Here is a 12,854-nt window from a genome sequence, read left to right as displayed (position 1 = left end):
AAGTGTCCCCACAGAAAGAAGTCACAGGGGTTCATGTCTGGCGAATAGGGAGGCCAATCCACGCCGCCTCCTGTATGTTTCGGATAGCCCAAAGCAATCACACGATCATCGAAATATTCATTCAGGAAATTAAAGACGTCGGCCATGCGATGTGGCCGGGCACCATCTTGCATAAACCACGAGGTGTTCACAGTGTCGTCTAAGGCAGTTTGTACCGCCACAAATTCACGAAGAATGTCCAGATAGCGTGATGCAGTAATCGTTTCGGATCTGAAAAATGGGCCAATGATTCCTTTGGAAGAAATGGCGGCCCAGACCAGTACTTTTTGAGGATGCAGGGACGATGGGACTGCAACATGGGGCTTTTCGGTTCCCCATATGCGCCAGTTCTGTTTATTGACGAAGCCGTCCAGGTAAAAATAAGCTTCGTCAGTAAACCAAATGCTGCCCACATGCATATCGCCGTCATCAATCCTGTGCACTATATCGTTAGCGAATGTCTCTTGTGCAGCAATGGTGGCAGGCGCTGAGGGGTTGCCGCATTTGAATTTTGTATGGATAGAGGTGTAAACTCTGGCGCATGAGACGATACATGGACGTTGGCGTCATTTGGACCGCAGCTGCAACACGGCGAACGGAAACCCGAAGCCGCTGTTGGATCACCTGCTGCACTAGCTGCGCGTTGCCCTCTGTGGTTGCCGTACGCGGTCGCCCTACCTTTCCAGCACGTTCATCCGTCACGTTCCCAGTCCGTTGAAATTTTTCAAACAGATCCTTTATTGTATCGCTTTTCGGTCCTTTGGTTACATTAAACCTCCGTTGAAAACTTTGTCTTGTTGCAACAACACTGTGCTCTGGGCGGTGGAATTCCAACACCAGAAAAATCCTCTGTTCTAAGGAAAAACCATGTTGTCTACAGCACACTTGCACGTTGTGAACAGCACACGCTTACAGCAGAAAGACGACGTACAGAATGGCGCACCCACAGATAGCGTTGTCTTCTATATCTTTCACATCACTTGCAGCGCCATCTGTTGTTGAAAATTGTAACTACTGTAATTTCGAAAGTTTGTCCGCCTGAAAATGTACTGTTGTCCCAAGCATATTGTAACAAACGGTGTATTTCTATCGCTGCTCGTTTAGTTTTTATTGCTGTTTCAAATATACCGGTCATTTTTGAAACACCCTGTATGTAGCAAATGTACACAGAAGGTGGAGCTGGGGTATGGGGGATGCTGACACTTGGAATGATGACTAAAACTTGGGTTTGTGAGCAGCGTACACGAATGGTTCTAACACATCTAACAACGGAATTCGGCTTTAGGTAAACGTAGACAGTTAAGGACGGCTAATAATGCCTTAATCAACAACAAACTAATGGAGCGCCAGATGTGGTTAACGAACCATGCTTTGTGCTTTTGTGCTCCGGAGTCTTTTTGTCTACCATATCTCTTTTAGGCATACAGCAAAAATAAGAGGGAGGGGTAAAGTATTTTATACATGTAAAAAAAACTCTTTAGGGTCGTTTATAAGGACTCTTTTCAGAGGCAGCAAGGCGAGGGTACGGTTGTAGCTGTGAGAACGCAAGGTGGCTGTAATTAAGGGGGCAGTTTATTATTTTCTTAAATCACTGGGGACAACAGGCAGGAGCAGGGAGAGAGGAAGAGAGATAGTATGTGCGCGAGCGAGTGCTCGCGCTCGCGTGTGTGTATGTGTGTGTTTGTTTGTGTGTGTTTGTGTGTGTATGTGAGTGAGAGAGAGAGGCAGAGACAGAGACAGAGAGAAAGAGAGAGAAAGAGAGATGCAGAAAGGGCAGGTCGGCTGCTAGGCAGAGGCGTTTTAATGTAATATTCCATTACGAGAGGCAAGGGGTTCATTACGGCCAGTTGGCGGACTCATACAAAAATGTGCGAGGCGTGCAACACCGCTTAAAAGTAAGGTTTATCTGACAGCGAGAGGCGCCGCTAAACAGTAGTGGGCAGACCTACTTTACACCAACGAGGTAGAGAAATGAATCTCGTAAAGGATTATGCAATACTTACGGAAAGACTTTGCTGGCTGCCTAAAAGTTCATACATTCGAATACATGAAAACTTCTCTGATATTCTCTTACCAATAACGCCATCATCCCTCTCCGAGAATTCGATACTGTCATGGATATAGTAGCACTAGCGACCAGGTAAATTTAGTCTTTCTATTTTCCGAACGACTTTCGACGATATACCACAATATTGACTATTTATAAAGAGAGAATCACACAAAGTCTCTTCTGCAATAAGCTATTAAGAAAGGTTTCACCGATATAACGAAGTATGTTGTGCAACGTGGAGAAGGCTGAACAGAAAAAAAGTAGCCGGTTGTTCTTAAAGGAACAGTGGCAGAGTCACTGAAGTATTCAACATACATGAACCGTATATCAGGACTATCAGGACAGTGACACTCTAATATTGTTGGCTGACCATGTCGCTGCCTACAGGAAAATAATGTAGCTGGATGACTGTAATGAAATAAAGAATCTCAGTACACTGTATGACGGACATTTTTAATGTCGGATGAATGCAATATGGTGCGTATAAACGAGAGAAACGACCAGTAAGAGTAAACGCCTGGAACGTCTTTCGACATCGTAATATGAAAAGATAGCACTACTAAGGGAAGTAAAAGGACCGAACACGTGAAATTAGCAGTGAGGGGGGGGGGGGGGGGGGAGGGGCTATGGAAGACGTGGATTTTTTGGGGACAATTCTGCAAAAGAGCAGTAAATCTGTTGAGAGAATCATATGCGAAAATGTATGTGACGTGTTCTACAGAATGTCCCCTGCATCTGCGGCCTTCATGATGTTGGCTAGCCATCAGATTCTGAAGGAACCCGGAAGCTGGCTGTTAGTATAGCCCCTGGTAGGTACGGCTCATAACGAAAGTGACAGCGAATGGTCCTTCTGCGGTGCACACTGATTTAAGATGGCTGTTTTATACAAGTTATTTCAATATATGTGATTATGCCCGTAAATAAAAATTAACAAAAAGAACAGTTGTAGTTGTCTCCAAACTGATACGCTCAGGAACTTCAAGAGAATCGTTGGAAGAAAGGTGACATCATTCACACGAAACCCAGTTGAATTAATTTAGAGGTAAGATATTCGAGTTCGATTGTGCAACTGTTCTGTTGTATCTAACGTATGTGTGGGAAATAGAGATTAGAACACATAAGAATGCTTACAATGATATTTTATCTTGTTCCATGCGTGAACGAAATATTACAGAATTCGACACTTTTCTACTAAGTTCTCCCACTCATTCTAGTGTGGCTACCGAACTAAATACGAAGGTACAGAATCTCTGGTTTTCGCAAAAAGAAAAAAAAATCAAAGGGCAGGAATTTTAGCTTAGCTTTGGTTTTTAGGCGACGTTTCGCAAGTGTTTTGGACTATATTGGATTGGTTTTCCGCTATAGCGTATACAGGTGTCACAAACAGCTGATGGATATCTATATTAATTACAACCGACAGTTTTGATGTTCTGCTAACAAAATGTAACAATGATCAGGCATAATAATACAAGAATGACCGTGCGTGTAACAGCGTTATGATCCATATCAGTTCGTAATAGTGTACAGAAGCGTTTGATACGTTGCCGAAAATGGATAGTAGCAGATGAGGAAGCGTACGTCACACATTTTTAGAAATTTCAGAGTGGCAGCAGTAACTTACTGATTCGGTGCACGATGACGCAGCAGATGTTTCCGGCAATACTTATAACTAACACATTTGTGTCCTGGACGTCAGCTCGAAAATTTACGTTTGCAGATCGTAACACGTGGGTTATTGTCAATTTACCTTTCTCCCTCTTCGATTATGACAAGGAGATATACAAAACCTTCACTGGTCAGTAAAGATAACGACACTCATTATTTCATGTTTTAACACAGGCCGTTCCCACATGTGCGTGCCGGCATCATAAGGTCCCATAACTCTTGTGGAAACTAAGGTGTCATCAGACAACTAGTAACAGTGCCAAGCACTTCTTAAATCGCTGAAGGAGAAATTATTCTAAGGCATGATTCCAGCTGTAGAAATGTATGCATGGCGCCTATGTGGCAAATTGTACGAGTGAAAGTGATCCCCAGTTACAGCCTAAGGGAAAATAAAAAATCTGTTGACTTCTTTAGACAATCTTTTAAATCCAAATTGCTTATCTCTATCAGACCATTTGGTTACAATTGTGTATTTTGATATTCAGTGTGTATTGGATGCAACATAAATATTTGTCCTCAATGGAAACCTCATTTATACATCAGTTAATATTCAGCATTTTCATCATGCGCAAGTGCTTCCATCTGTTGGGCACCACTGTAAAAACGTCAACAAGTAAATGTAGCAGTGTGCAGCGGCTTGTGACTACCAGAATTGAAGGAAGTTGTTGGTTGGTTATACTCCACTGTATAACTGAATATTATTATTATTATTATTATCTTGCATAGTAATTATTGAATTATCATTTTATTTATTACAACAGTGAGTTTTTCAAAATTATTTATTTTAGTCCATTAAAAGAATCCAGATGTTCTAGGTATGTATTGAAAACGGGTACATATACCAGTACAAATCAGGGTCTAACATCATTAAAAAATCGCCTAAGAACGTTAGAACACAGAGCGAAATTTTTCTTCCTCCAGAAAAAAATTAGGGTCTGAAAGAGTTATATATGATTTCTACAGTAGTATGGACGTGGAAAAGTGAATTATTAGCTTAGGTTATCTGTACTTGCAATTACTATGTATCAGGTTTATTAAAAAGTTGAATTTTCTCATTTCGAGATGGTAGAATGAGAGATCTGTTTTACTAGCTAAAAACTTCTGAAATAAACACTCACTGTTCCTTATACTCACTAAATAATGTCTTAACCTGGTCCTAAGAATGATATGGCTTACCTGTGCAACAGTGAAAACACATCTCTACTCTGTAGTGGCTCCCTAACTTAATTATAATTATCTATAACAAGATGAGCAGCTGCATATGCTACAGTTAAAGCATGACAACACCAGGCCGCACGCTTCCAAGAATGTGGACACAATATTCGAAGAATGACAGGTGCCATCACTTCCGCTGTCTGCAAGCTTGCCTTGCATGTCACACGCAAAATATCTCAGCGACGTGGCTGATCGGCCACTTGTTACTGACTTCTGCGGAGTCGAAGTCTTTGTTTCACAGCCTAAATTTACGCAACATTCAGTTACATCTCGATTGCACATAATATAGTTGTCACAACTACTAAATTTAGTTTGTAATTTTCTGGTTCATTGATACCAGAAAGGCTAAATCTATTTATTCATTGGATATCTGCGATTCAGTCAAAACTACATGACCAATAATCACTTACGTGTACACAAAAAATAATAACAACACTTCTTGGAAGACAGGATGACACACAGCTGATAGTGACCTCATAGACATGGCAGGGGCTACTTCATTTCACTGTTCCATCACATCTCACACGTGATGATTTGCATGCGTCGTAATATGTTACTTTTATTATATCGTATGTGAGAGTAATTGCTCTGGTGCAGGCCATCAGTGTGTCAAACCGCCCTGACACATACCATTGAATGCAAGTAAAAGGTTATATTTCAATAATTAATTAATTAATATAGACCCATTAAATCATCAAATTTCCTACTAAAAGGTCCTGTTTATTTCTTCTCTCGGACTAATAGTTTGTGGGGAATCTTGCACATGGTTTTTTAAGGCCAGTGATAACATTGTAGGTTGCATAAAACAGCGCCGGCAGGGGCAGCTGGATCATACTCTATCTATACTACAGCATTTCCAGGATGGATAGTAAATGAGGGAATTTTTAACCTTCTGCATATAAATTACAGTAGAAGGAATACGTGATTAAATTTGTAGGTGATTTGTTGGTGTGCAGTGTGCAAAGTAAGCAGAGCTGCCACCTGCGGCAGTACGGCCGCTTCGATAATGTTTATGCACACAAGCCACTTAACATTTGGCGCCCCCCTCCCAGCCCTCTTACCACGAATACTTTCACCCGGGTCAGTTTTCTTACGGATTCTGACACGCGTTGTACTCGAATTTTGCGCTTTGACGCCCCTGGCGCCCCCCTCCAGTTGGCGCCCAAAGCGGCCACTACTAACTGTGGTATGTCTCATCTAGAAACCATACAATTCTGGCGCGTCTGGCGAAGTGTCAGACACTCAGCCACCCAAACCAGATGTTATCATTGGGTGAGAGAGCTGGAGAACATGCTGGCCAGGGTAGCATCCCGACATCCTCTTTATCGAGGTATGTGAAGCCAGCGTGTGCAGTATGTGGTCCTGTGCTATTTTGTTGAAGGTTAATGCCACAGATATCTTGGAAGTACGTACAGCGACCAGCGTAAACCTAAGTTTAATGGCTCCCTTCCTAATTGCTGGCTATACGAACTTCAAGTGATCGTTTTGTGTGTCAATTTGCCCCCAGTGCCACGTTTTTCCCAATAAAGTCGGAAGTTTTCACGAACCTGATACTTCTAAACCGCACAAAATCCTTTTTATGATTTCCTACTTCAATCGGTAAAAAAAGGGGAAGCCTTATTTTGCCGCCCGTCTCCCTGTCTGTCCTACTGTTCACAACCCCTTTTCTCAGGAACGGATAGATTTATCAAGTTGACATTTATGTCACATGCTGAGGTCTATTGCCCTATGGTGCTGCAAAACTGTTAAGCTTCTAAGCCAATGCAATCTAAAGATACGGTCATTTATGTTGCATATTTTGATACTCATTAAAACCTGTGAGTATTTCCTTGTGACATATAATCATGAAATTTAGCAGTCCAAGTAAAAGAGAAAATCTGAAAATTATTAATTTGCAATTATATCACACTAAAAGAATATTTAGTTTGTCATTTGTTTTCCGTCTTAAACTTGAAATTAAAAGGTATTTGAAGGTCTTGAAATCTCTTGGACCGATGTCTGGCCAGTATCAATGTCGATAACAGGCAAAAATCGTCGAGATCCTCGATCGCCGGAATGGATGAAATGTCTGTACACATAATGAAGTCTGTGCCCGAGCCCTACTCTCACCTGGACATTTTTTATGAAGTGATATCCTCTAAAGCTAGAATTAAAGGATAAAAAGAAATAACATTCCGTCTTCAGGCCACGAGCGGCCTACCGGGACCATCCTCCGTGCAGGATGCGAATAGGAGGGGCGTGGGGTCAGCACGCAGCTCTCCCGGTCGTAAGATGGTATTCTTGACCGAAGCCGCTACTATTCGGTCGAGTAGGTCCTCAATTGGCATCACGAGGCTGAGTGCACCCCGAAGAAAGGCAACAGCACATGGCGGCCTGGATGGTCACCCATCCAAGTGCCGACCACGCCCGACAGCGCTTAACTTCGGTGATCTCACGGGAACCGATGTATCCACTGCGGCAAGGCCGCTGCCAGAATTAAAGGATACAAGTCTAAAATTCAATACGTATCCTACTATTTTTAATTCGTGCCAGTAGTAGAACTGAGCTAGGTCAGGACAGCAAGACCATAGATAACGTCACAGCAATACTGCGAGACCAATCGCAGTCTCCATGTACGACGATCCTTCCGCTATCTAGTTACCACACTTCCTGGTATACCTTCCTGCTTTGCACAAGACATAGCACTATCTTTTCACAAACAACCAAAAAGCGAATGCGATTTTTTAGTGAGGAACTCACAGCGCAATCTTGCCATATATAAACAATACACAGGGGTTGGATAAAATGTGGGAACACCGAAAACACAACACATTAACATGTGTCATACGTAATAGGAAACCCGTAGGCATCCCAGACAACTTCCAGTCATCTCGAAATGGATTAATATAGATGCTGTACGGTTCTCAGAGGACCATGCCCTTAAAATAGTGACAAGTTAAGGTGCTGATGATGGAATGTGGATATAGATCAAGCACGGTTCTCTCCAAAGCAGACCATGAAGCCTCAATAATACTGATATCTGGTGACTATGGTGGTCAGGGGAGATGAGACATTTAATTTTCGTGCTTATAAAACGAGACCTGGACTATGCGAGGTGTATGAGAAGAAGACCTGTCGTCTTGGAACACTGCATTACCATTGGGGAACAAACAATATATGATGGGATGGACCTGAGCAGCAAAAATGGTTACATGATCCTTGGCTGTAATGCGACATTGCAGAGTAACCATGGGGCCCATGGAATAGCACGATATAGCTGCCCAAATCTTCAGCGAACTCCAGCCCTGTTTGACTCCGCCAGAAGTTAGTGTGAAACAAAACACTTCTGAGCAAACGACTTCCTTCCACTGCTCCATAGTCCAGATTGTATGTCTTCGGCACCACATTTTCCATTTATGGTGCTGTGTATCACTGATGAGTGATTATGGAATTCCAACTAGGCTTCCAATTCCCTGCTTATTGTATAGTCTTCATGTTGATTTGGTATTTAAAGAGTTTGCGAGTGGGACATTTAATTCTAAACTGACTTAGGCAGCTGCCGCCCTATTATTTTTAGTCACAACCCTCTTCAATGACAATTTGTTACGATCACTCGACACACTCTTTCGTCCGCATTGTAACTTAGTGGATAATGTTTTTTTCCCGCTTTCCGTGTATACGGTGCCCCTTAGAACGCCAAACACTTTGGCTCCATCGGTTAGGGAAACACCCACCACACGAACAACAAAAATTTGCCCTCGCTCGAGTTCGGTCAGTTCCCACATAATGTGCACACAATTACACACCACACTGTTCTAACGACGGATGGCACTTGAAGTATTGTGGGCATTTCAAAGGTGTCGTTCGTGGTCTAATACAACTGCGCAACATGCTCAGGATGTATACGTCCTGGGACAAGCGGGAAAAACCCGGAATTTTTTAATCCAGAGGAAAACCGGGAAAAGCTGAAAATTTTTTAGAATTCCGGGAATTTTTCAGTGTTTTACTTTTCACTTACGTTTTTGTAATTTTAGCTGGTAAGAACTGGCTTTAGAATGAAAACTGTGCAATACATCATAACCACAAACTGCTTACGAAGAGCGTGACGTCACAATTGTTTGCGTTAGGTTCGTCTGAGCACTTTTCAGCGGGCTCACGCTCATGCATAGTTGGGCCGGGTATGAGCAGTACCACCTCCCGATTCTGGCTACTGGAAGTGTGGCTGTTAGTGGTTTTGAGGTTTCCTCTTCGTTTCAAACTCTCAAGTCAAATGAAAACAAAACGGATTCCTCTTGCCGGAAGCTATGAAGTGAATTAAAATACATTCCCATAATCCACGAGAGACTAAAATACGTTATTGTTTCGCCTTACTCTGGACCATACAGGGTAATCACAAGAGGAAGCCACAGCTTCAAAATCGATAAGGATGGTAAAGAAGAGACAGTCTCAATTGAGCGGCTTAAACCTGCTTACACCGAAGAGGGTACACTCCTTCCTCGGTCTGCAAAATCACCCTCAAACGTGGAGGTCAAAGAAACAGCAGATAGTCTCGCCGAGCCCTCACTTTCAGAAGAGGACAGCGAAGCAGCAAGTGCAGAACAGGAGCAGCCATTGCCTGCACCAGATGTTTTCACGAGAGCTCGTAGAAAAATAAAGTGCAAGTTTCCCCACATACCTGGTGCACCCGGTTTCAAAAGGAGGGGGGCTGATGTGGCGACGTCATTTATCCACTGCGCCAAAAACAGCGGGTGAAAGCTGCAGCTGATAGATATTTATCTTTGCCGTAGTCGGCTTGGTTACGAGTTGTTTATTCTTGTTAGTTTTTGATGTGTGCTTGTAAAATAAAATGTTTTCTCATCTCATGAAAAAGCTGTTACTTCATAAAATATAAAGGCTGATTTTATCTGTTTTTCATAATTTTGGCTGTCAAGCATTAAGCGCCTTGCAGAACAATGAAGTTATTATTGTCAGTTTGCTAAAGAAATTTGGCTTTTATTAACCTTTTCCACAGAGGCAGTCAATTTATTCGAAACGAAGTGGTACAAATGGTTTAAATGGCTCTGAGCACTATGGGACTTAACATCTGAGGTCATCAGTCCCCTAGAACTTAGAACCACTTAAACCTAACTAACCTAACGACATCACACACATCCATGCCCGAGGCAGATTTCGAACCTGCGACCGTAGCGGTCGTGCAGTTCCAGACTGAAGGGCCTAGAACCGCTCGGTCACAACGGCCGGCAGAAACGAAGTGTTTCAGTCCAAACTGTTAGCTAGTTTCAACTGTTCGCTAATGTCAAGTGCACGTTTCGATGTTCTGGCACGTATAGCATTATGCCATAATAAAGAACCTAACATCAGACAGTACAATACTGGTACTCCAAAAAAATTTACGTCCCGAAAAACCACTCTGAAAAGCTAAATATCAAGTAAGGGCCTACTTCATTGTGAATCTGGACATACGAATGTGCATTTTAAGTCGAATTATGTGTTTTAGTTTGGTTTACCAAAATCCGATGCTCTTGGAGCAGCCTCTGATGTCCTGTTTCTGTTATGACGTAACGTAAGTTAATGCTTTATACGTGCGAACATACGGGCTTCCTACATCATCGTAGCTGTGCATACGCAGTAACGCCTGTTTTCCGACGCTCTCTTGGAGCTGCTGAAACAAACCTGTTTCAAACAGGTCGCGGGAAATACACTACTGGCCACTAAAATTGCTACACCAAGAAGAAATGCAGATGATAAACGGGTATTCATTGGACAAATATATTATACTAGAACTGACGGCCACCATTGACCAGACGTTTTCAGTTGGTCAGAGATCTGGAGAATGTGCTGGCCAGGGCAGCAGCCGAACATTTTCTGTATGCAGAAAGGCCCGTACAGGACCTACAACATGCGGTCGTGCATTATCTTGCTGAAATGTAGGGTTTCGCAGGGATCGAATGAAGGGTAGAGCCACGGGTTGTAAGATATCTGAAATGTAACGTCCACTGTTCAAAGTGCCGTCAATGCACTCCATACCATCACGCCGGTTGATACGCCAGTAGGGCGATGACGAATACACGCTTCCAATGTGCGTTCACCGCGATGTCGCCAAACACGGATGCGACCATCATGATGCTGTAAACAGAACCTGGATTCACCCGAAAAAATGACGTTTTGCCATACGTGAACCCAGGTTCGTCGTTGAGTACACCATCGCAGGCGCTCCTGTCTGTGATGCAGCGTCTAGGATAACCGCAGCCATGGTCTCCGAGCTGATAGTCCATGCTGCTGCAAACGTCGTCGAACTGTTCGCGCAGATGGTTGTTGTTTTGCAGACGTTCCCATTAGTTGACTGAGGGATCGAGATGTGGCTGCACGATCCTTTACAGCCATTCGGATAAGACGCCTGTCATCTCAACTGCTAGTGATACAAGGCCATTGGGATCCAGCACGGCGTTCCATATTAGCCTCCTGAACCCATCGATTCCATATTCTGCTAACAGTCATTGGATCTCGACCAACGGGAGCAGCAATGTCGCGATACGATAACCGCAATCGTGATAGGCCACAATCCGACCTTTATCAAAGTCGGAAACGTGATGGTACGCATTTCTCCTCCTTATACGAGGCATCACAACAACGTTTCACCAGGCAACGCCGGTCAACTGCTGTTTGTGTATGAGAAATCGGTTGGAAACATTCCTCATGTCAGCACGTTGTAGGTGTCGCCACCGGCGCCAACCTTGTGTGAATGCTCTGAAAAGCTAATCATTTGCATATCACAGCATCTTCTTCCTGTCGGTTAAATTTTGCGTCTGTAGCACGTCATCTTCGTGGTGTAGCAGTTTTAATGGCCAGTAGTGTATTTCGATTGGTTGTTTGAGAAGCGTTAGTTTCAAAGTAAATTTCCCTTTACACAAGTTAAATCATGTTACATGTGAGAATGTTGGATGAATTTCTTAAATCACAGAGCGTCTGACGCTCATTTAAAACTTAACACTTTGAGGACCAGCCATTTAGAAAAATTTCGAGCCCAGAAGCCCAGACATTTATTCATGATTTAAAATTTTACTGGCGTAATTTTGTGGTGTATTTTAAAGACCAATATTATATGCATACTGTTTGCACACTATGTATATTAATTTAAACTTATTAAATTTTCTGATTTGTGTGTTCGCGCTGCTTGACAAAGATGTTGCTATTGACTGACTACAACACGTGTTCAAAGCTGTGAATATCTACTGTCAATGGCTGGCGAGATCACGTGACATGAGATATGATTGTCCATCTCGGTTTCAATGTTTCGGGAATTAACGTGCTGTGTTTGGTGGAATTCGAATTTATACTTACGTAATATGAAAATACGCAGATTTTTTTTTTGGAGAGTTCTAAGCCGTTGTATAAAACCTTAAGCATTCATAGGATTGATAAGTTTTATAGTCCCGATGGAAAGTATACTGTCACTTAACACCGAAAAAGTGTATTTTCGCCGGGAAAAAAGTGTACTTTTAACCGGGAAATTCGGGAAAAACCGTGGAATTATTTTTCCTCGTCCGCGTGTACATCCTGAATGCTAGCTTGGCTAGCATCTGCAGTTATGTTCAAGCATGCATTTCTCGCGGTTTCTCCGTATTTCTACAACCCCTTATGAGTGGAGTTACTCATACTTCTTTCATGTTATTGCATTAAAATGCTCTCATTGTCACACGCAAGTCTGTATTGCAAAATGGCTCTAAGCACTATGGGACATAACATATGAGGTCATCAGTTCCCTAGACTTAGAACTTCTTAAACCTAACTAACCAAAGGAGATCACACTCATCCATGGCCGATGCAGGATTCGAGCCTGCGACCGTAGCAGCCGCGTGGTTCCAGACTGAAGCGCCTAGAACCGCTCGGCCACCCCGCCCGGCTC

General features: G+C 42.9%; 1 protein-coding gene and 1 pseudogene across 1 annotated transcript in view; one reads left to right on the top strand and one right to left on the bottom strand.

The window, feature by feature from the left end:
* Positions 1 to 12,854, top strand: part of LOC124798898 — a 579,112-nt gene that overhangs the window by 544,432 nt on the left and 21,826 nt on the right. The window lies entirely within an intron of this gene.
* On the bottom strand, positions 7,323 to 7,440 carry LOC124799559 (annotated as a pseudogene).

This window comes from Schistocerca piceifrons, chromosome 5, assembly GCF_021461385.2.
Source record: "Schistocerca piceifrons isolate TAMUIC-IGC-003096 chromosome 5, iqSchPice1.1, whole genome shotgun sequence".
NCBI classification, from domain to species: Eukaryota; Metazoa; Arthropoda; class Insecta; order Orthoptera; family Acrididae; genus Schistocerca; species Schistocerca piceifrons.
Note: the sequence above shows the minus strand (reverse complement) of the source record. Positions and strands in the feature narration are given on the sequence as shown.